Genomic DNA, 23,836 nt, shown 5'->3' on the forward strand with positions numbered 1-23,836 from the left:
TTTTCCTGAATAAAGAATCTTTATCTTTATGACAAAAAGCTTTAGCTCAGAAAAATCCTTACAGCACTTAAAATCATTACCAGCTGTCATGCATAATGTAGTATTGCAATGGTTTTCAGCAGCCCAATTTCCAACCACCTCCTCCCTCTTCCTGCTCTCCCTCCTCACCTCCACCCTACTCCAAGCCAGAGGATTCAAGCTTTTAAGAAGATAGATCACTTTAAAATAGCATAATTCTACCTCATTTCATTAATTTAATCCATGTTTAAGAGACTTTCCTGCCTGCCGAAAATTTTATGTCATTTAAACTTAGGATTCTTCTATTTTTTTTGTCTCCATTCTATTTTTCTCACATCTCAAACTATAATCAAATCAGTGAGTTATGAATCCTAAGGGTTTAATTTGAGCAGAAATATGAAATGTATCATAATCCCCCCACTTTTGGATACACAACCTTTGTTTTTCATTTGCAAATCCAGAATCAGCCTTAGTATGATATCCAGAGCCTTTTATGAGTTGATTTTAAACAACCTTCCCCACCTCACTTCCTCCACATTTTTCTGAAAATACACTATTTTCTAATCAGGCAAAACTACACATTCTTCCCAGAACTAATTGTATTGTTTTGTTGTATTCCCAGTTAAAATGCCTTCTCCAATATATACCCTTCCAGTCACAACGTCCCCCACAGCACCCCTGATTCCACAGGTTAAGGAGGGCAGAGAGGGGAGACCTCACATGTCCTCTGCAAGTGCACAGCGCTGATTATTAAAATGTGCAGCACACAGCTGGTGCAGACAAGAATATGCCAGTTTCTTCACTCTTTCTGCCCTGGTGGTTCCAAAGGGGCCCAAGTTTGCCTTACCAGACTACACTGTGGTATTTGGTTATAGGCCTGCTGTTCCCAGTAGATTAATGGTGATCCCAGGGTCAGATTCTTAGATGGGCCTCAACCAATATTTGTTGAGTTGCACTGAATTGTGTTCCCAGAGCAGGGATCATGCTTTATCCGCCACCAGAGCACAATGTCTGGGTCTTAGAATCTCAAGAAAATGTTTGTTGAAGTAGTGAATGACTAGAGTAACCATATGTTTGACTTTTCTAGCATTGTGCAGGGGTGAGGACAAAAGAGTAAAACAAACAAATAAGTAAATGAAGGTCAAAGACCTATAACACCCGGCGGCGTCTGTGGCTCAAAGGAGTAGGGCACTGGCCCCATATGCCAGAGGTGGCGGGTTCAAACCCAGCCCTGGCCAGAAACTGCAAAAAATAAAAAATAAAAAATAAAATAACACCAAATGAGCTAGGACCACTTCCTGTGGCTCTACCACTTACTAGCTATGCAACCTGAGGCAAATCACATACTTACACTCTCTGTTCTTCGATTTCATTACCTGTAAAGTGGGCATAAAAATAATATTGAACTCTTAGCACTGTTTATAAAATCAAATAAAGGTAAGTGAAGCACTTAGCTGAATGCTTAAACCACAAGTTTATGCTCAGTAAGTGTTAGCTATTGTCACCTTATAGTTTTCTGAGAGGCCTCCAGCTATATTTGTTAAGAAAAGCTCTTATTAACTGTATTTAAAGAGACTAATGATTAAAGTAATGAGAGTCAATAGGGTCAATATTTATTGAATCTTACTCTGAGGCAGGCATCTATTCTCACGGTATTATATGATTGCAACACTAGGGAAACAGATTTAAAGAAATATGACAGGCTCAGTGTTAATAAGAAGAGAGTCAGAAATGTGCTTCTCATTCCATAATCAGGGCTTTAAATATACAACATTCAAGCCAATTTCTACAGAGATAGTCACACATTGAGACCCAGTCTCTCTCTGTCTTGATTTTGTTCAACTTTGCCTTACATTATATTTATATGCACTGCTTTCTTTTATCTTCTACCAGGGGTGTCAAACATTTTTTTCTTTTCTGCCACACATTGGGGAAAAAAAAGGGACTGTGTCTTATGCCACACAGTCAATAAACAAACCCTAACAACAACTGATGAGTGAAAGAAAAGGTCCCTGCATACTTTTTGTGATATCTGACACTGCCAATAAGCAAAACAGTCCTCAAAGAATCTGCATGTGGCCCACAGTCCACAGGTTGGACACCCTTATAAAAATTATATATTACCTAAAAAGTAAGATTGTGTCACTCACTTTCATAACTCTTCCAGCCCAAAGCTGGTGTACAAACAAGCACACACACACACACATGTAGTGGAGAAGTGACAACTCGATCCACATTACTGGGAAGGACACAGAAGATTAAAGGGAGGCCACCTCACAGACATTCTAACAATGAATAAACTGGACCACACACATTCACCGAGTGACTGAGATTCTAAAATCTGCAATCCAGTTAGTTCATCCTCTTTCCATCTTGAGTCACTTTATAGCTTATGTCAATTTCCTTTTCTCCTAAATCCTGTAGCTAAAACCTACTTCAGCATGGCTGCCTTGATCAACGGTCCTGTGATGTCTACATTCCCCTCTGGATGACACATTTTGGGTTCCAAAGTGATTCTTTACCCCTACATGTTGGCAACTTCAGCATCAAAAGAATAAATAATGCCTTGGAACTCTGTTCCTAAGGCTAGGCTATTGCCATTGAAAATCATATTTTCCTATCTTTTCCCATCACCTGTGCAGTGAAGCAGGTGGCATCTGACCAAGCAGCTCTCCTGTGCCCAGATTTAAACTTCCAACATTAATCAGCAAACAGCACTTCACCAGAAGAGGTGCATCGCTGGAGTTGTTTTTCTGGTAATGGCAACTTGAGGCTGACAGATCTTCATCTAAACTGAGTATGGAGTAGGCCTGTGTGTTAGTTTGATTAGCAGAGGACTTGAGACTGTTGTGTGCCAAATGATAACTGTAACTACAAGTTTTCAACACCTGTTATATAGTAGGTGCTATACAAAATACTGGATAAATATTCTTGTTATTTTCAACAATAGAATAAGGAAGGTGTTCCAATTTTACAAATGAGGAAACTGGAGCCCAGAGAGATTTCAGTAAGGATTAGTAGCAAAGTAAGCTGCTAATAAGTGGCGGAGAATAATGGATTCCCATTCAGATGACTCTGAAGACCACACACTTTCCACCCACACAGTACCAGGACCCGGAGAAAACTCATCGATGCCTAGTGGTGTCTTAAGAGGCATCACACCATGGGCAAAAAACTATTAAGTATAATACACACAAGGGAAAATCAACAGAACTTTATTATTAAAACTTACAAGGAGAAAATGAAAAAGATACTTAATTAGAAATTTTAAATAGCTGGCATGTTAACCTTTCCTCTATGCCCACTGTAGGGAAACAGTTACCCCGAGTTATTTATTATCCTGGTTATTCTCACATTTCTGCGTGGTGCTGAGCCTTCTGAGCAGAGGATACTGCAAAGGATGTTTGCATAACAGGAGGCCTTAGAAGCTAGAGACTAGAGTTTGCACTAGGATAGCACAGGAGAGAGGTGAAGACAAAACCCTTTCCTTTTTATTCTTTGAAGAGATCTGCTTACATTCTGGTATAATGAATAACCAATCAAACTTTCTCTCTCCCCAGCAGCCAACAAAAGATTATAGTCTCCTATGTGAGAGGGTTCCTCTCCTGCCATGAAAACCAACTGCAAGTGCAGGTAACATCTGGCCCATAGAGCACTGCCCTGTGGGGATTCGGGTGTGGGGACCTGGAACTAAAAGCCAGAGGAAAGAGGGCTGCTTTACTGGGAGGAGTAAGCCTCTTTGTCTCTGCCTCAGGCTCTGGTGTCTCCTATTAGTAAATGTGTGTAAAACACTGCCAGGTTATTTTGTTAGTTTGTAGCAGAGTCAGCCTTTGGTATATGTGGGGGATTGGTTCTAGGATGCTGGCGTATACCCAAAGTCACGCACAGGCAAAGTCTACAGTCAGCCCTCACCGAACCAGCATATACTGAGGGCAGGCCCTCTATCTACATGGGTTTCCTGTTTAGCAAATACTACATTTTAGATTTCTGTTTGGTTGAAAAAACAATGTATAAATTGGACCCGTGTTGTTCAAGGGTCAACTGTGATCTCAGACCATTTCCAGTTTCAAAATTAACAGCAAAAATTCTTAAAGTGGGTTCCTGGACCAGCAGCAGCATCACCTGGGAACTTGTTTAAAAAGCAAATTCTTGGGCCTCAGCCCAGATCTACTGAATCCGACGGTCTGGAGGTAGAGCACAGCAATTTATGCTTTAATAAGCCATGCCAGTAATTCCCATGCACACCAAAATTTATGAACCATGAAATATACTCTATTCACATATTTCTAGTAAGAGTAGTTCCATTTGACAGTGCCCTGTTGACATAAATTCATTTTGAAAGAACACTCAACAGATCTATCTCTAAAAGATTTGCAATTTCTTGGGAAAAAATCATTTCTGTGTGTTTGTATCTTTTATTCAAAAATTCTCTACTTTGGCACAAACTCTGTACTCATGACCATGATTTAGTACAAGTCAGAAGAGTTTCCTCAATTTCAAATACTATATTACTTAGTCGAACCAAAAAATAATTATCTGGATTGAGTATCTATAAAATAAAAATCCCAGTTTGTCACATTCACTAAGTAGAAACTTGTCTTGTGTTTTAGGTTTAGTTATCTATTTAAAAAAATACTCAGAATATATTTTAAAAAATGAAAAATGAAAAGCTATTTACATTTGTTCTGCATTGTTCCCTAAAAAGATTTAAAAACCAACAAACCAAAAAGTTAACTTAGGACAATATCAGATAGCAGGTCTTAATGATTCTATAGTATTCTTATAAACTGTAATTTATTTAATCAATCCATCCTCTATAATATATGAAGGTCTATATTTTTAATTATTTATTGCAAAAAAAAGTTACACAGTGAGTGGTCTAAGCAATCCCTTAAAATAAAATCAATTGGAAAATTATTAAAACTAATACATGTAAGAAATCAGTAAATGGGTTAATTTCAAATAATCAATAGTTTTCCTGTGTACCAGCAAATCCATGTAGAATATTCACAGGAAAAAAGAATCTCATTTGTACTAGTACATTTTCTTTTCTAGTTGTGTGATAAAGCTTTGTCTGTATCTTTATTTGCAAATAGTGTGTCCTTTGAGTATTTTATACAAAAGCATACAGATAAACACTGCTTTCTGATTTATTCTAAGACAGATATCTTTTAACAAAGGGATGTAATCTATAATAGCAATAATTGATCTTATCTTTATATTATTTAAAGCCTTTGTGATTATGGTTTTATTACATCAGTTTCCTGATGAATTATAATAGTTATATGTTCTTTCATATGAGGGTCTTTCTAATATTCTTGAGAAAGCTCTCTTCCCTACTCCAAAAGTTAGATATTTTTTCATCGTTTAATTCTCTGATCAAAGCCCACATTCTTTGTTGACAGCTCAACTCAAAGATACTCACTTGGCTTTTGATCATTTTATGCTTTTTCTTTTTTTAATTAAAAAGAATTTCTTTTTATTTTAAATTGTAAATTGACGAGTTATAGCTGTACATTTATGGGATACCAAGTGATGTTATGATTTATGAGTATAATGTGGAATAATTATATCAGGATAATTAACATATCTAGCACCTCAAATACTTGTCATTTTTTGTGGTATGAACATTTGAAACTTATTTTCTTAGCAATTTCAAAATGTGCAATACACTGTTATTAACTACAATCACTAGGGTATGCAAGAGATCTCAAAAAATAGATACTCTGAGGCTTTGATACTTCTGACATCTCCCCACCTCCCCTCACCCTTCAGCTTCTAGTAACCACCATTCTTCTCTCTACTTCTGTAAGTTCAACTGTTTTAGATTCCACATAATGTGAACATGTGGTATTTTCTTTCTCTTCCTGACTTATTTCACTTAACATACAGTTCTCCAGTTCCATCCATGACTTTGCAAAATACAAAATTTCCTTCTTTTTGAAGACTGAATAGTATTCCTTGTGTATACATGCCATAATGTCTTTATTCATTCATCTGCTGGTGGATACATAGGTGGATTCATAACTTTGCTATTATGAATATTGCTGAAATGACGTACTAATTTCAAATCCTTTGGGTAAATACTCCAAAGTGGAATTGTTGGATTATATGGTAATTTTATTTTTAGTTTCTTTGAGGAACCTCCATACAATTTTGCAATAATAGCTGTACTAATTTACATTCCCACCAACAGTATACAAGGGTTCCCTTTTTTCTACATTCTCATCAACACTTATCTTTTTCTTTGTCTTTTTTATAAAAGCCATTCTGACAGGTGTGAGGTGATGTCTCATTGTGGTTTTAATCTAATTTCCCTAAATGAGTAACATGAGCATTTTTTCTTATATTTCTCTCCTTTTGAGAATTTGCTACCTAGTTCCCTTGCTCACTTTTTAATCATATTATTTGTTTTCCTGATATTAAATTTTTTGAGTTTCATACATTTTTAAATATTAACACCTTCTCAGATGTATGGTTTACAAATATTTCCCCCCAATCAGTAGGCTGTCTCTTTCCTTGGTTAACTGTTTCCTTTATCGTGCAGATGCTCTTTAGTTTGAACTAATCCCATTTGTTTATTTTTACTTTTGTTGTCTGTATTTTTGGAGTTAGATACAAAAAAATCACTGTCCAGACCAATGTTGTACACCTATATAGTCTTTCCCCTACTTTCTTCTAGTAGTTTTACAGTTTCAGGCCCTATATTTATGTTTTAATCCATTTTGAGTGATTTTTGTAGATGGTGTGAGATAAGGGTCCCATTTCCTCTGCTTATGGCTATCCGGTTTTACCAACATTATTTATTGAAAAGACTATTCTTTCCTTATTGTATATTCTTGGCACTTTTATAAAAAATACACAGGTAGGTTCATTTCTAGGCTCCCTATTCTGTTCCATTGGTTGATGTTTCTATTTTTATTCCAGTACTATGCTGTTTTAATTACTATTGCTTTATAGTATAGTTTGAAGTCAGGTAATGTGATGCCACCAACTTTGTTCTTTGCTTTGTGATTGCCTGGCCTATTTCAGAGTTTTTCTGTGGTCCCATATGAATTTTAGAATTATTTTTCTATTTCTATGAAAAATGACATTAAAATTTTGACATGAATTGCACTGAAAGTGTAGATCACATTGCATAGTATGAACATATTAATAATGTCCTTTCAATCCATGAACATGGGATATGTTTCAATTTATTTGTGTCACATTCAACCTCTTTCATTAACATTTTATAGTTGCCAGTTTATAAATCTTTCACCTCCTGGTTTAAAGTTATTTCTAAGTATGTTGTTTTTGTAGCCATTGTAAATTGAATTGTCTGTTTAATTTTCTCTATAGCACTTTCCTCTCACTAGTTTATTTCCTCTCATTAATAGTAAGAGCTGGAAATTTGTTCTGTTGAGCGTGGGATTCCTCACTTTCAAAATAGTGACTGGTATGCAGAGGCCACTTATTCAATTATTGAGCAAATAAATAAGTGAATAAATAAATGAAGTCCAGTTAGTCCAGTAATTGGTGGCTAAGTTTAGCTCTGAAAAAGAACATGCAGCTTCCATTCATTTCTTTCTGTCTGATCCAAAAGAAGAAGGTATTATTCTATTATTTTTACTAGCAAATTAGGAAGGCCAGATTAATGTGAAGAAGGAACCAAAGTTTAAGGTGAGGATCACAGTTGAAAGTAGGGAGCTCTAATCATTCGGGCAGCCAATCTTTCTTGTGTGCATTAGCAGCCATGGCTAAGAGTGGCACCTGGCAACCAACCCCTGTTGCTACTCAAGAATCAAGCTTCAGCATGGTGGACTGAGAGTACCTCTACACAGGGACTTTGCCTGACTGCCTGGGATCTGGCAGACAAAGGGAGAGAAGGCACTGTGAAATTTACACACACACACACACACACACAGACACACACAGTGTTTTGACCCGTAAGAGATGACACCGTATTAGCCCTTAATGAGGCTAATAGGCACTGACCCAACTTGATTATTCAAAGCTTTTTATTAGGGATTTAGGGGTATGCATACACAAGGTAAAAAAAGTGAGACGGCATCAGTTCATCTTTCAATTAAACAGGAAATTCTTTGTTCAAGGAAGAAAGCTGTCTGGCTGAAGGACAGAGGAGCATCAAACTACAGATCAAATACTTTGAGCAGGATTTAATGAGGGAAAGTTACAGCCTACAGGTAAGGATGGCCGCAGCTGCAGGGTAGTTATCAGTTACTTTCTAGCTTTATTTGTATCCTGTCTCTAAGCTGCTGATCTCCATTTCCCAGACTATTTTCTGATCTACTCTGTTGGACATTCCAACCCCTTGCCACCTTAGGTACATCACAGTGGAGGGGCTGAGACTCGGGGGCATAACCTGCATGAGATCTTAGGGCTGCCAGCCTACTCTAGCTTTTACCCACAAACCCCCACAAACCTCCCTCTTGTATCTAGACTATGTCCCTCAGAGCAGTGAGGGTTCAAGAATGCTTGTCTCCAAGGACAGCAGTGCCATGCGAGAAGCTGGAACACCATTGCATTGACAATTTTAATTTCGTTTCCAGAGTATCCAATGTTAAGTTAGGAAAAGTAGTGCAGCAAGGCTGGGGCTCTGCTTACTCACCACCTGGACACTGGTGTGGCACACCACTTCATTTCTGCTAAAACCCTATAGAACTTCAGGCATATTCCCTGGTTTCTGTGTCTGTTAGAAAAATGACCCCTTTTATTTTAGTTGAGTCTATTCTGAAGTATATTGGAGAGGGAGAAATACAAATGGGCTTAGGGTTCCAAACAGATCTGAAAATACGAGCTTCTTTTTAACTCTATTCTTGGTTAGTGTTTAGTATTTATTTGACTGAAAAGAGTTCAAGAGAAGATGGTGTAAGATAATATCAAAATAGGAAAACCCATATATTATTTCTAAGCAAAGTTATACATATATTAACTATTCCTCAAATTAAAATGCAAATAATTTTCCTCACTCAGACATTTTTGTGGTAAGTAGTCACTAACGTTAATATTTACATTTTAAAATTTGAATATTAAAAACTGTGCAGAATTAAGAAATTGTCTATAAGAGTGTCACAAGAAGTTAGTTGTTTAGTGATACAAAATGTGAGGTGGGCAAGATAGAAAGTTCTAGAAATGGATGGTGGTGATGGTTGCAGAACAAGATGAATGTACTTAATACTGCAGGACTGTACACTTAAAAATAGCTAAAATGTCAAATTTTATGTTTATACATATATATTTTTTATCAAAATAAAAAGAAATGCAAATGTCTGTTGTTGGGTGCAAAAACAAACAAAAAACCCAATAATTAGAAATCACAGCTCAAATTATTTTTTAGACATGTATTTTGATTATTCACACTGATGTCTGAAGTTATTAACATCTTACAAATAACTCAATCCAGCTTGAACAACAATTTCTGGGTGATTCTGGGAACATTTTTTTGAAAAATGTAATTAGCTAATGATTTCTTATCACTATTGCTGGTTGTACACTACAGTAATATTTCAGAAGCTTCTTAAGTATTATCTTCTAAAACTGTTTTAGTTATTTAAAATAGCACTAGTAAAGTACATTTTAACTTCACTAACATCATTTATTTATGACCTTGTATATTAGTCTCCTCACCTATTCCTTTCAGCTTTGACACTATTAAATAAATTCATTCATGTATCCAATTAACTCAGTAAATATTTCCCTTCCTATCATGTGCTAGACTCCGCGGGAGATACAAGGGAAAGGAACAGACCTTGAATTCAAAACTCATGCGCTGGGGTGTGCATACGTACACTTATACCCAGATACTCCTCTCAATAATTTTCTAAATGAAATATGGTTGTTGTTGTTCCACCTTTGAAAATGATAAAATGATGCTCAGAGAGCTCCAATACCATTCCCAGTATCAGAGAATTAGTAATCCGGGGTGTCCATCTCCAGTCTTTTTGGCTTCAAAGTCTAGGTTTTAAATCAATTCATAATATTATCACTTCCAATGTTAAAGAAAAACAAAATAAAATCATAAAATGACAAAGGAAACAAAGAATACAGTGTATGTTAACTGGGAGGAGAGGATAGGGAAATTTGATATGATTATTGTTTTGTTTTTTGTTTTGGTGAGTGGAATTTTAAGTGTTATTTTGGGGGAAGTTATTGAGTATCAGCCTCATTAATGAAGCACCCCTTGGAACATTTCATACATATATCATCTGTCTGCTGTTCTGTAATTCCCTCATATATGGTCAGGAAATAATTTTGAATCTGGAAAATTGATGGATGACTTAAGACCACTTAGTTAGAAGGCAGGAAGGTAACTCCCTAAGCTTTGAGTGAAGAAGCTTCCTGGCAGTTGATTCACCAGTCAGATAGTCCAGATCTCTAGGAAAGTGGAGGACAAGCAGAATGACTGATGAAGAGCCTATCTAGGAAGCAGGAAGAACTATAGTTTTCCTGTACTTTGTCACACCAATCAGGCTAGTGTCCTCCAAAGTCATATTATAATTTTACCAAAAGGATAAGGTAAGAAAAAGAAGAGAAAAAGCATGTGTGTTTGTGTGTTTGAGAAAGAGAGAGAGAAGAGGAGAGAAAGAAGGGAAAGGGGGAAAGGAGAAGGAGCGAGGGAGAGAGGAGAGGTACAAGGGGAGGGAGGTGGAAACAGAAGCCTTGTAAAACTGACTTTAAACTATTCTCCTGTTCAGGTTGGAAAATAAAATTTAAATGTAAAAGGTATTAGAACTTTTGTTGACAATTTGTAATAGATTTTGTTGACTGACATTAAGGGTGTTGTTGACTGACATTCTCTTGTAAAGCCTCCTTGGGAGATTTGGTGTGGCTGTTTCAAATTACATTACATTATGTCAGGATGTGAGTTATCCACCCAAAGGCAATTTGAGTAATTTTCACGAGAATTTATTAAGTCTGTTACCTTGTTTATTCCAAAGGAGCAGATTACTTAGGTTCTTATTTATGTTATAGGTAAATGATAGAAAAATTCTTCGGAGAATCAAGGAATTTTGTTTTGTTTTGTTTTGTTTTTCCTTTTCAATAACATGTTAATTTGAACTTTAAAAGGTAAAAAATCTGAGTTCACAATTGAGTCACAAGAAATAAAAATACAGAGCCATGGAATGTTTGGGGCTAGTAAGTAAAAATCACACAAATTCAGACGTTGGAAATTTCAGATGTTTGCCCAGTGAGTCTCTTTTATAATATATTAACATGCCATAGGACAGAGACACTGTTTGCTCCCAGGTTGCCTGGAAAGAATGCATCCCCTAAGACAGAATTAATCCAACAGAATTGAGAGTCCAGGTGCTGTAGAGGGAAGAGACACGCACTTTCCAGACAGTTCTTTTCTTTTTCACTTGGATACCGACTGTCACGTGGCAAATTCCTACTCCTTTGTCAAGTGACTGCAACCAAGAACTCTTCTGCAAGAGCTTCTTAAATGGCATCTCTGGTTTTCACCTTTCAAATGCATCAATTGATCATTTCTCCACACATGTGGTCACAAAGCCGCCATTTATTTAAATCTCACTGGTGCCTTGATATTCCAGATGTTTATATAAATTATCTCATTTATATACATAACAGTCCTCCAACATAATATGATCTCTTTCAAACAGGGAAGAAAACTAAGGCTGAGGAAAATGGTGTGTCCACTCAGAGAAGCAGGAATTAGCAGAGCCAGGCTGCAGGGGGAGGTGCCCTGCAGGTAGTGAATTTGAGGGTGTACTTTATGCCAGTCCCCGCCTGCACTACACTACACTTCACACTTGTCATTCTGTCTGAACTTCAGAACCAACTTATGAGCAAGGTACTATCATCATTCATTTATGCACAAGAGGAAACTGAATCCTATAGGGATGAAATAATATAAGGAAAATTGTATGTAACTGGTCAAGCAGCCACACCAGGACCGAAAGATGATTCTGCTCTAGAGCTGGAGTCTCCACCTACTGCCCTCAGCTGTCCTGCCTCCACACCTAAAACTGCTGCCATTTGTTAAATAGGGAATCTTTCCCCCAATTTATGTTTTTGATAGGCTTATCAAAGATCAAATGACGATAAGTGTCTGGGTTCATCTCTTGGTTCTCTATTCTGTTCCATAAATCTCCCTCTCTATTTTTGTGCTACTACCATGCTGTTTTGATTACTACAGATCTATAGCATAGTCTAAAATCTGGTAGATTTGTTTTTATTTCTGAATAATATCTTGGCTATTCAAGGTTTTTTCTGATTCCATATAAAACAAAGTACTATTTTTTCCAGATGTTTAAAGTATGACAGTGGTGCTTTAATAGGGATTGCATTAAATATGTATATTGTTTTGGGTAGTATGGACATTGTGGCAACACTGATTCTTCCTAGCCATGAGCATGGTATGTTTTTCCATTTGTTAACATCTTCAGCTATTTCTTTTCTCAGAGTTTCATACTTCTCTTTATAGAGATCTTTCACATCCTTTATTAGGTAAATTCCCAAATATTTCATCTTCTTTGGCACTACTGTAAAAGGAATGGAGTCCTTGACTATATTTTCAGCTTGACTATTATTGGCATATATAAAAGCTACTGATTTCTGAGTATTGATTTTGTATCCTGAGATGCTGCTGTATTCCTTGATCAATTCTAAGAGTTTTATAGTTGAGTCCCTGGGATTTTCCAGGTATAAGATCATTTAGTCAGTGAAGAGTGAGAGTTTGATCTCCTTTGATCCTATTTGGATACCCTTCATTGCCTTCGGTGGGAATGCAAGTTAATACATCCCTTTGGGAAAGAAGTTTGGAGAACACTTAGGGAACTAAAAGTAAACCTGCCATTTGATCCTGCAATTCTTCTACAAGGTATATATCCAGAAGACCAAAAATCACTTTACAACAAAGATATTTGCACGAGAATGTTTATTGCAGCCCAATTCATAATTGCCAAGTCATAGTAGCAGCCCAAGTGTCCAGTGACCCATGAATGGATTAACAAATTATGGTATATGTATAGCATAGAATATTATACAGCCTTAAAACATGATGGAGACTTTACCTCTTTTATGTTTACATGGATGGAGCTGAAACATATTCTTCTTAGCAAAGTATCTCAAGAATGGAAGAAAAAGTATCCAATGTACTCAGTACTATTATGAAACCAATATATAATTGCCCACACTTTCATATGAAAGAAAAAACATAACTATAGTCCAGGATGAAGGAGGGAAGAAGAGGCGGAAGGGACGGATGAAGTGGGCTTAGGGAGGGTAACCGGTGGGACCTCACTTATGATGTATATTGCAAGGGTACATGTCAAATCAATTAAGAGTAGTGTATAAATGTCTTAACACAATAATCAAGTAAATTAAGTGAAGGCTGTGTTAACCGGTTTGATGTGAGCATTCCAAATTGTTTATAAAATCAGCACATTGTACCCCATAAATGCATTAATGTATACAGTTATGATTTAATTAAAAAAACTGCTGTCAACACAATTATAAGAGGGAATTTACCAAACAAATGCAATCAGTGTAACCTAGTTCTTTGTATCCTCAATGAATCCCAAACAATAAAAAAATAAAAATAAAAATAAAACTGCTGCTGACCAAATATCTGCAGCCTTGCAGAGGAACTCCCCCATAACTGTGCCGGTTTCTACTAAGTACTTAACAGACATAAATTTATTTGGAGCCATAGAAAGGGTAGCTAATAAATATGCCAGAATCATGACACAGTGATCAAAACTACAGTATCTCACTGCTGCTCTGTAAAATAATTCTCATATTATAAGCTGCAATAGTTAACACTAGTGACATTTTCAATTTTATGGAAGATAAATCTAACTAGAAAACCTGAAGTATAGAGAGAAAGTTCTCTATTTTTGTACCATAAGTATAAATTTAAACATCCAATTTTATTCAGGAATAAAAAAAATTATAAAACTTCTGCATCGGATTAGATATAAAAACACAAGGACTTCCCTCAAACCTTCCTGACAAAGAGTCTTAAAGTATGATCAGGTTGTGTTCACAAATTCAAAGGTTGACATTTGTGTGAATAGGAATAGATGGATGGCTGAAACTCAAGTAGAAAGGAGAAAAGAAAATCGAAAGGATAACTTCAATATCTAAGTGAAGAGCTGGCAGCAAATCTAATTAACACAACACAAAGCCTTAGGCAAAGGGACCGGTCTCCCTCCCTTTGCCAAATAAAATGAACTTCCCATGTTAAAAGCTCCAACCAAGTTCAAGTAAGTTGCTAAACAGCAAGAGGTGTGGAAGCCAAGCCATTTAAGGATCCAGAGGCTAGAAGAACAAGTCTAATTGCTTAATTCATTAACAAGTGATTTGAAAAGTAAACACCTCCTGGTCACATAAACAGCCAACTCACATAAATAGGAGTACATTTGATACAATATAAAATAAAATAATGTACTATCTATGGAAACATTCTATAAACTGTAGACCAATACAGTCATCAAATAAGATATAGGTAGTCAAGATATGATGATGTCTGTGGTTTCATTTAGAATTTAGGACGCGGTTACCAGTAGGTTTTTTGATATCAGAGTCTACTGAGAGTATACGCTTCACACAGCATTGAGTTTCAGAGTCCAAAGGAGAAAGTTACAGCACAATTTTGGTACCAGGAGCCCTCTAACCACTTGCGGAAATGAAACTAGTGCACGTAGAAATGATACTAAATAAATAGCAGAATATAAATCAGTCCTGAATTTCATGAATCAGGTAAGAAAAGTTTTAAAATGTGGAGGTAGGTTTTGGAAGCAAGAAAGCACAAGAGGATTTGCCGTTGATGGGATTTAGAAAGATCCAAGAAGGAAGCACTGATGAGTAGGTCCATGCTAGAGCGCCGAGTCCAGGTGCGCTAAGCACTTCATTCTAAAAGTTAGCTACTGCCGTCTCCAAAACATTAATCACAAAGCTGAGACACAAAGAGCAAGGAACAATTTGTTTATCCCATCCATTTTCTTCCTTAGCCCAATGCCTTCACCGTCAGCAGAAAAGAAAAGATAACCAAGAAAGCAATATGATATGTCAAAAAAACAAAAAACAAACAAAACTCGAACACATACAGCTTTGGATACGAGGAATAAAGTCAGATTGTTACTCCAGAAATCCTCCTATTCTTGTGACCTAGGACAAATTACATTTAGTATTTCTCAACCTCAATTTTCTTATCTATAAAATAGGGGGTTTCAGATGCCATTCATTGGCTTTTTGAAAATGAAATTCATCTGAGATAACATTTAGTGTTTTCCCCCTTACACCATTTCTCAAAGTCTAGAGAAGGAGGCCTGGGAATTTGCTCCAATATAATGTGAGTGGTTGGCTTCTTGGACTCGGGTAACAATACATAAAATTGGCTTTTACCTCTCCCCGCTACACTTTGGGGGCTAAATATTTTGTGATCTATCCATATTTTTGTTCTAATTAAATGACAGGAAAGGCATTTTCCCAGCCTTGCTAGAATACCTAGGCTCATCCCCACATATGAGATACTTCACTGAGGACTTACACCAGAGGCTGGTCTGCTTAGAATCATTCCTGTGGGAAAGAAGTTTTTTAAAAGAAGATAGAAAAATGTCCAAATATATATGTATATATGAGAAAATCACTCAAAATCACTGATCACCAGGGAAATGCAAATTAAAACCACAATGAAATATACCTTACCCCTGTCAAAAAGTCCAAAGGGAAAAACAACAGATGCTGCCAAGGATGCAGAGACAAAGAACATACTTACACACTGTGGGTGGGATTGCAAATTAATGCAACCTTTATGGAAAACAGTATGGAGATTCCTCAAAGAAGTAAATTATAAATTTAACATTCTATCCAGCAGTCCCACTGCTGGGCATCTATTCAATGGGAAAGAAGTCATTTTATCAAAAAGACGCAGAGGTTTGTCACAGCACAATTCACAATTGCAAAAAGGGAATTAACCCAAGTGTCCATCAATACATGAGTGGCTAAAGAAAATGTGGTCTACACATGCTCAGTCAAACAGGAAAAGAAATGATGTCATTTGCAGCAACTTGGATGGACCTGCAGGCCATTACACTAAGTATCTCAGAAATGGAAATTGAAAACACCACGTGTTCTCACTAGTAAGTGGGGCTAAACAATGGGCACGCTGGCGCAAGGACAGGTAAAGCACACTGGAACCAAGCCCGGGAGGAGAGCAGTTGAGGGGTAAAACTTACCCCAGGGTACAATGAAAGCATTCTGGGAACAGTCGCATGAAAAGCCTTGATTCATGAATGACATAAGACATCCATTTAGCAAAAACACATGTACCCCCAAATGAGAGCCCTCCTTCAGAAGACACACCCCACTTCCTTGGCTGCCACTTTTTTTTAATTGCATTAGATTACACCTTTTTGTTTTTACTCTCTTTTTAACATCACTATGTGGGTGCATGTCTGGGTAGTTGGCTGGGTGTTTTGAAAAAGTTCACAAATCTACAAAAATGTTTCAATTACCATCTTCCCCAGGAAGCTTCCCACCTCATTCTTTAAAATGACTTCACCTGTCACTTCTTCAGGACGGCTTCCCCCACCACCCTTCTCCACTAATGAGATTACTCCTTTTCTGTAATTTCCTGACACCTGAAACGCAGCTTTAGCGCTGTGCCTGCCATAGTATACAGCGTTGATGTACTTCTTTTTATTTTCTTTTTAAATTTCAGAATATTGGGGAGTACACACGCTTTGTTCACATACTTTGTTCCCGTACAGACTGAGTCAAAGTTACCCATGTGCCTGTCACCCAGGTAGTGTGCACTGTACCCCACTGGTGTGAATTTGCCCATCCCCTCCTCTTCCTCCCCCCAGCTTGATTTTCACTGAGATTTACCTCCACTCCTGCTCTCTTCAACTCTAGGCTGTGAGTTCCTTGGGGGCAGGAACTCTCTTATTTTACTTTTATATCCTGTGCTTGATTGTCTGCCTTATAATGATGCACCCAGTACATAAGAATGCAACACACTCACCTGAAAGTAACCACAGTGTCACCCTGCCCCTTCCCACTTAAATAGCAAACCTTATTCTATATATCAGAAGGCTTCATTCCTTCTTGTTTCAGTGCCTTTCCAAATCAATCTCAAAGACAAGCCAGATCCTCCCGTCCTGGTTCTTTACACCATCTAAGCAATTCTCCAACTGTTTAGATGCCAGACAGGACACCATAGTATTTTTCTCTGCTGGGTTCGATTCTTTCCAATTCTTCTTAGCCCACTAAATGCACAGTTACTCTAATGCTTGCAGGTAAACAGTGCTGACTTTTTTTTCCCCTTTAAAGCCTAAGTCTAAAGAGAAAAACAACCCAAAAGATTCTGCAGCATTAAACAAAGGAAGCTGAGGCATTAGTCAATGTACTGCCTGTCTGATAAGGACACGTTCTCCCATTGGGCAAGATTCATCTGCAATCAGTGCTGCTGGGTATGACTTGAGCAGAACTATTCAGCACTTTATTGCATGCGGCTAAACTTTGACAAAAGGCAGAATCTTTTTAACCTCTAATTCATAAAGCTTCCTAATTTATGCATCAGCCTTGGGTTTTTTAAACAGTGCCCACTGGGATAATTACACTTGTTTCACTCATGTCGGCTTTATTTAGATAATAAGCCCAAAAGGCCAGGGATGCCTTTGCAGTTTCTATCTATAGCACGGAATACAATATATGCAAACAACATTTGTGAAATACTAATGCTAGGTTTTTAATATCCGTTTATAACACATCTTTTGAATTGTCTAGGGGATATATTAGAGTCAAGTTCTGTTTATTTTCTTCTTGAGATTTCTATATTGATTCCAACACTAGAATTATGGGCCATTAGTGCATCATTTAGAATTTTTTTCTTCCTGAACTTTTTTAGTAGTGCATTACTGGTGCTTAATTCTACATTTGAATCTAGACACAGTTCCTCTAGATCTAATGCCAATAGTTTCATTAAAAATTTTCTTCTTAGCATTTTGAGAGGCCGTGGCAGAGAGTTGCTTGAGGCCAGGAGTTCAATCCTTGCCTGAGCAAGAGCAAAGCCCCCTTTCTGGAAAAATATAGAAAACGATTAGCCAGGTACCTGCCTGTAGTTCCACCTACTCAGGAGAATAGGGTAGGGGGATTGCTCTAGCCCAGGAGTTCAAGTTTGCTGTGAGCTATCATCATGCCATTACACTCTAGCCCAGGCAACAGAGCAGGACCCTGTCAAAAAGAAAAAAATTCTAAGGGATAACTTAGTATGAGAGTTTGCTAGGCACTGTTCTAAGTGATTTACATATAAAAAGTTGAGCAATATTTTAAAACTTATTCAATGTCTCATAACTAAGAAGCAGAAGTACCTAGAAATTATACACAGGCCTAGCATTTCAACATCGTTTTACCAGTCCATCCTACATAAAGATTATATACAAATAAATAAGGAGGTACAAATAGATGGTCCCCAGATTCAGTAGTTCCACTTACCATTTTTCAAATTTGCTATGGGTTTAATCAAGACATATCCCATCATAAACCAAAGAACACCTGCACTTCAATTTTGAAAATTTGACTTGTCATAAAATTTCTGACAAAAACTATGAAGCGCACTTGCAGCATTTCTAGCATGACATTTATCTGTCAGTTTTGTTAACATGTTTTATTTCTGGTATCATTTTTAGTACATAATTTTATAACATACTCACCGTTAGGCCAATGTACAGATTCTTGTCATTATTTCCGATTTTTTTTTACTAGAATTTAAATGCTTTTATAGTATAATAACAGCCTTGAGAAATATGTTTAGGAAAATGTAAAAATCATTTATTAACTTTCTATAGCAAACTCTTAGTGTTAGTTATGCAAACACACGCACCTGTCAGCGCACACGTGATTTTAGTTAAGCACTGTTCTTCCATATGTCTTCAGTTTCTTAGCCTTCTATGAACTATTAGAAAAAAAAACTGCCCTTCCCTTTACCAAAAAGTTATGCTTGTAATATTTTCTCTAAGTTGTATTCAGGCATCCAACAAGTATGTATTGCTTACCATCCATGTTCATGGCATTTGGCATATACCAATAAACAAATAGGAAAACGTTTGTCTACATGGAGTTTATATCAGAAGACAGGTAGTAATATATGCACGAATAAAATAATCTTTGTGTAACCATAAAGATTAGAAAATGATATGGAATATGGAATAAAAAAGAAATAGATCTGGGTTGAGTGGATAGAGAGCTGGGGACAGGGAAGTTAAGGTGAGTTGTGACATTAAATAAGGTGATCCTGGTGGATACCATTGAGAAATGGCTCTCCAAGCAAAGAGGGAGTCAGCCATGCAGCTACAGAAGGAGGGTTCTTTCCTCAGATAAGAAACAAAATTCACCAGACCATCCTTGAAACAAAAAGAGAGGCTCCTGAAAAAATGGCATCTACTATGGTAATACTAGTATACTGAATAAGAGCAGGTAATAAGGTGAACTTCATCAGAGGTTAGGACCTTAAAAATGACTAGGAAGAATGCTGCAGGAGCACTGAATAAAGAAATTACTAACAAGAAGTGACTACAACTGCCCGGATCAGTGCTCAGCAAGACTTCTAGGGTGATTAAGGGTAGGTTTCTTAGCTAAGTGCAGTCCAGGGACGGGGGTAGGGCGGGTGGAGGGAATGTCCGGAGCAGAAGGAGAACTGTCCTTACCATGGGGCCAAGGATACACACCATAGTTTCAGAAGCCAGAGTCACAGACATTTGAATGCAACTCTTGAAGCCTACCAACAGTGCAGAGAAGAGAGTGATTTCTGTGAGTTAAAGAAAGACTTTCTTCCTCATGCACATATAAATGGGGCAAGGCCAAAGGACTGGAATATAGAAAGGAAATTTGGAAGTTGGTTTTTCAAATAACTGAGCTTCATCTATATTCTGAGCCAATTAGCAACAAATGGATTCAGAGTTTGTTAAGTAGATTCTAGAGTTTCCAAACTATGAGTGGAGGATACTACACCCTTCATCATAATGCACCACGATCTGGGAAAGGGCATCTGGGAGTATAAACCAAGCAGGAATAGCTCTGAAAACTATAAAGGAGTCCACAAACCTCTATAATTTATCAAATTCAAATATCTTTGTTTTTCTTATTTATTCCTCAGCTCAAATATTACTTCCTCAAAGACGACTTTCCAAATCCCCTACTCTAAAAAGTTGCTTGGCTTTCCAATCTCACGAGACTTCTATAATTGTAATTAAAGAATGAATCATATAATAGAAACGTAAAGCATGTCTTTCCCTTGAAAATATAAGCTTTATAAAAGGTAAGAACCAGTTTTGTTGGTTTATTGCCCAGTGCCTGAATAAAGGAGCCACACAGCAAATATTCCTCTAACAAGTCAATAAGGATACATAGATCCTTGGAAGTGATTGTAACATAAAATATAGCCAGTTATTTTAGCTGGATGCAAGATGGGACAGGGGTGAAAAGAAAAAAAAATCAAGGAAGTAGAAAGGCAGTTCACAAGATGAGATAAATGAAATAGTCTACAGATATAAAGAAAATGCGCCAATTTCAATAATTTAAAAACACTGTTATTCCTCCGGGGCTTATCCAGGGACAATCTGAGAAATATATATCGAAAGAATAATACATGGTGTCTATATTTTACTCTAAAATTGAATTTTTAGAATTATTAAAATGTATTACCTTATCTGCCAAACTGGGATAGTAACAGTTACTCAGAGTTCTAAGAATGCAATCACACAATATATGCAAAGTGGTTACAACAGTACTCAGCTATGGAAAATGAGAACCACATTTATTATTGTCATTGTTATTATCTGTACGTTTCTGATACTATGAATTACACCATTATGTGGTAATTTTCTCTTTCTCTCCTGTTAATTAACAGTTGATACGTCTTTCAACCACTCTAATTGTACTGATTTGCGGAAGTTTTAAAACTATAGGGTACCTCTAAAGCTTTTTAGAAGTAGACAAATAAAATGTTATAATCTTTTAGTTATTATGCATTGAATGCTATTTATTATGCTTACAATGATCTCATTCATTGTAATTATACATTCAAAATTAGTCTAAATGTCAATTCACTTTCAAATAGAGTGATTCAAAACTGAAATTAATTAAAGTTAATTCTGCCCAGGTACTAGATATTGAAGAAAAATTGGTAAAATTATACAAATCTTTGAAATATACTTTGTAAGTATTCCAACATTTGTTTCCAATATTTGCATCACGTTTCATAGTAATTTTTTGACTCTGACACAGGAAGGAGAAAAGAAACACAATGTTTGGCATGTAGTAAGTGTTCAATAAATACTGGCAGAATGAATGACTGTCCTCAGAGATTTCCCAAGAGATGGGCTAAAGGGCTCATAGGATGATTGAGATCTGTCACTAGTAACATGTGACCAATAACTCTACCAGGTTCTTGACATAAACACAAAGAAAAACACAAGATATAAACACAGAAGGAAAAGATATGAGAAAAAATAATTTTAAAAATCTTCTATATTGCTTTTATACTAGCTGACAATGCAATGGATAAAAAGGAAAACCAGAGGAAGCAGATTTCCCTTGCCCAACTGGATGCATCCCATTGATATTTTCATCTCAATATTTGTCATTAACTTTGGATTGCTAATGTTTATTTATCTCCATGTGCATCGTGAAAGCCATAATGAGAATAACAATCTTGCAGGAGCATCGTAATAAATAACTCTTTCCTGTTTAAACTCTCTCTACTGGATACGGAGATGCCACAAGTGCTGGTTACAACACACAGGCGTACAATACAGAAAACAAGCGGCTTCTATCTCTTCTCCTCGTCCCGTGGTAAAGTGCTGTTGCAGGCTGATGGGGAAGGTGGGAGTCGGACGGGGTAGGGTGGCTCAGGTGCAGTTATTAGCCCTGTTAGAACTGCCTCTCTAGCTGACACTACGTCAGCAATATCCCAGAAAAGCGCAATCCTGTCTGCTCTGTGCGGCTGCAGGGCCTGTTCAACGCTCATTTTCCTTGTTTTGGGTCCCAGAGGACCATGTATGAGTAGAGGGATCCGCAGGCACAGACGGCACCGATGACGGAGCCCACTGGTAAATACTGTTGGCCTCAGCACCGTTTCCTGCCACTGCACAGGCCCTCTCTGCCTGGGTGCAGCCACACCCCAGCTATGAGTGGGAAGGGCTTAATGCCATTGAGCAGAACGTTCTGTGCCCCAGTCGTAACTAAATTCTCAGAATCAACCCCTTCTTAAGAACTGTTGCTGACCTTGTGCTACCGTTGGCCATTGGATCCATGATTTTCCCCAATGTCCATGTTCCTGCTGAGCTCCCGGCTTAGTCATGATACAGACATGAACTCATCACTCCCTTTCAGGGATTCAGAGGTTTCACTGTCATGTCCTACCAGTAGCCTCTCCCCCACCTCCACTAGCCTTGCCTTGAGATCTGACCTGGGTTTACTGGCTAGATCTGTGCTGAAGTCATGGACACAAGACACCACCAGTGGAGATGGCAACTGCCTGCAGTAGACTCTCTCTGTAAGTTGACCACACAGGGGATTAACAAACATCAACATAAGAAGGTTGGCAACACAAGGAACTAGGCTTACGGTACTGACAAAGTCATGTGGTACATGATTAGTCCCTGAAAATTAGGTCAACTTAAGGAGGTGGTCAGCTATGGAGGTTCTACTGTCTTTGGAAATGAGGCCACGTTTTAATATTTCCAGGTGGAAGTTGAAAGTATGTGAGGAGGTAAAGACAGTTCTGTCTGCTTTTCTGTTTCTCACACGTGCTCACAGACACATTTTTGACCCTAGATTGCTTACTGCTCTGCTCTGCCACCTACTGGGACCCCTGTCAGTTGCGTGCCATCAGATTTCACTGCTTATATAATTCTTCATCTGTTACCAACGTTTTTGGACGATATGTTCTGCTAACTGAGCTGGACTCATTAATATGTTTGCACTGCCTTAATAATATTTGACAGGTCATAACTAATCACAACATGACTTAGAAAAACATAGATCCTTTTTAAAAAACAAACAAAAGAAAAGAAAGAAAAACATAGATCCACGATAATTTTTAAGGTACCATGGCATGAAATTACCTTTAAAATTTTGCACAATGTGGTTTCCTACACATTGTCACAAAAAAGGAATCTATAATATCTTGCTCTGTTTTTTTTTTCTTTTCCTGAAGTTAGGAATAAAAGGATTGGAGGAAAAATACATCTTCTGGGGCTTTACGCTCACTCTTTCATGAATAATTCGTTCACTGAATTCACTGACATTAAAAGTCTGAAAGTTAACAAGCTCCCAAAGTGAGCTGTGTACTTCCCATTCCCCCAGGATTTTGTTTCTATTTAAGTTTTTTCTTATTTTCCTCCAGAATCTCAAGTACAGATATGGGATGAAGAAGAAAGAGAGAGGTAAAGCATAACTGGAATATGATCCCCCAAATTTTCAAACCTTAAGAGCAATTGTAGTTGGGCATGTAGAGAACAGCAAATGAAGTATATAAAAAGAATTAAAAATTTTCCTTCTGAAACAAATGCTTCTCTGCTATGAGAAAGTAATGTTGATAAAAAAAAAAAAAAAAGACGAAAAGACATACCATCAATATCCAGATGTGGCAAATGGCTCAAACACTTCCCAGGATTCTTTTTTATTTCCAGTATTATTAAAGCATCCCTCTTACAGTTTCATCATTCATAACTTGAAGGGAAATTCAGTGCATTTCTATTGCTTAACACAGCAAAATTCATAAATCTTTATGGAGAATAAGAATTATTAAGATGTGAACTGGTGAACCATGAAACTGCACTGCTTG

The sequence above is a fragment of the Otolemur garnettii genome, unplaced genomic scaffold, assembly GCF_000181295.1.
Source record: "Otolemur garnettii isolate 467f Iridium unplaced genomic scaffold, OtoGar3 scaffold00213, whole genome shotgun sequence".
Taxonomy (NCBI): domain Eukaryota; kingdom Metazoa; phylum Chordata; class Mammalia; order Primates; family Galagidae; genus Otolemur; species Otolemur garnettii.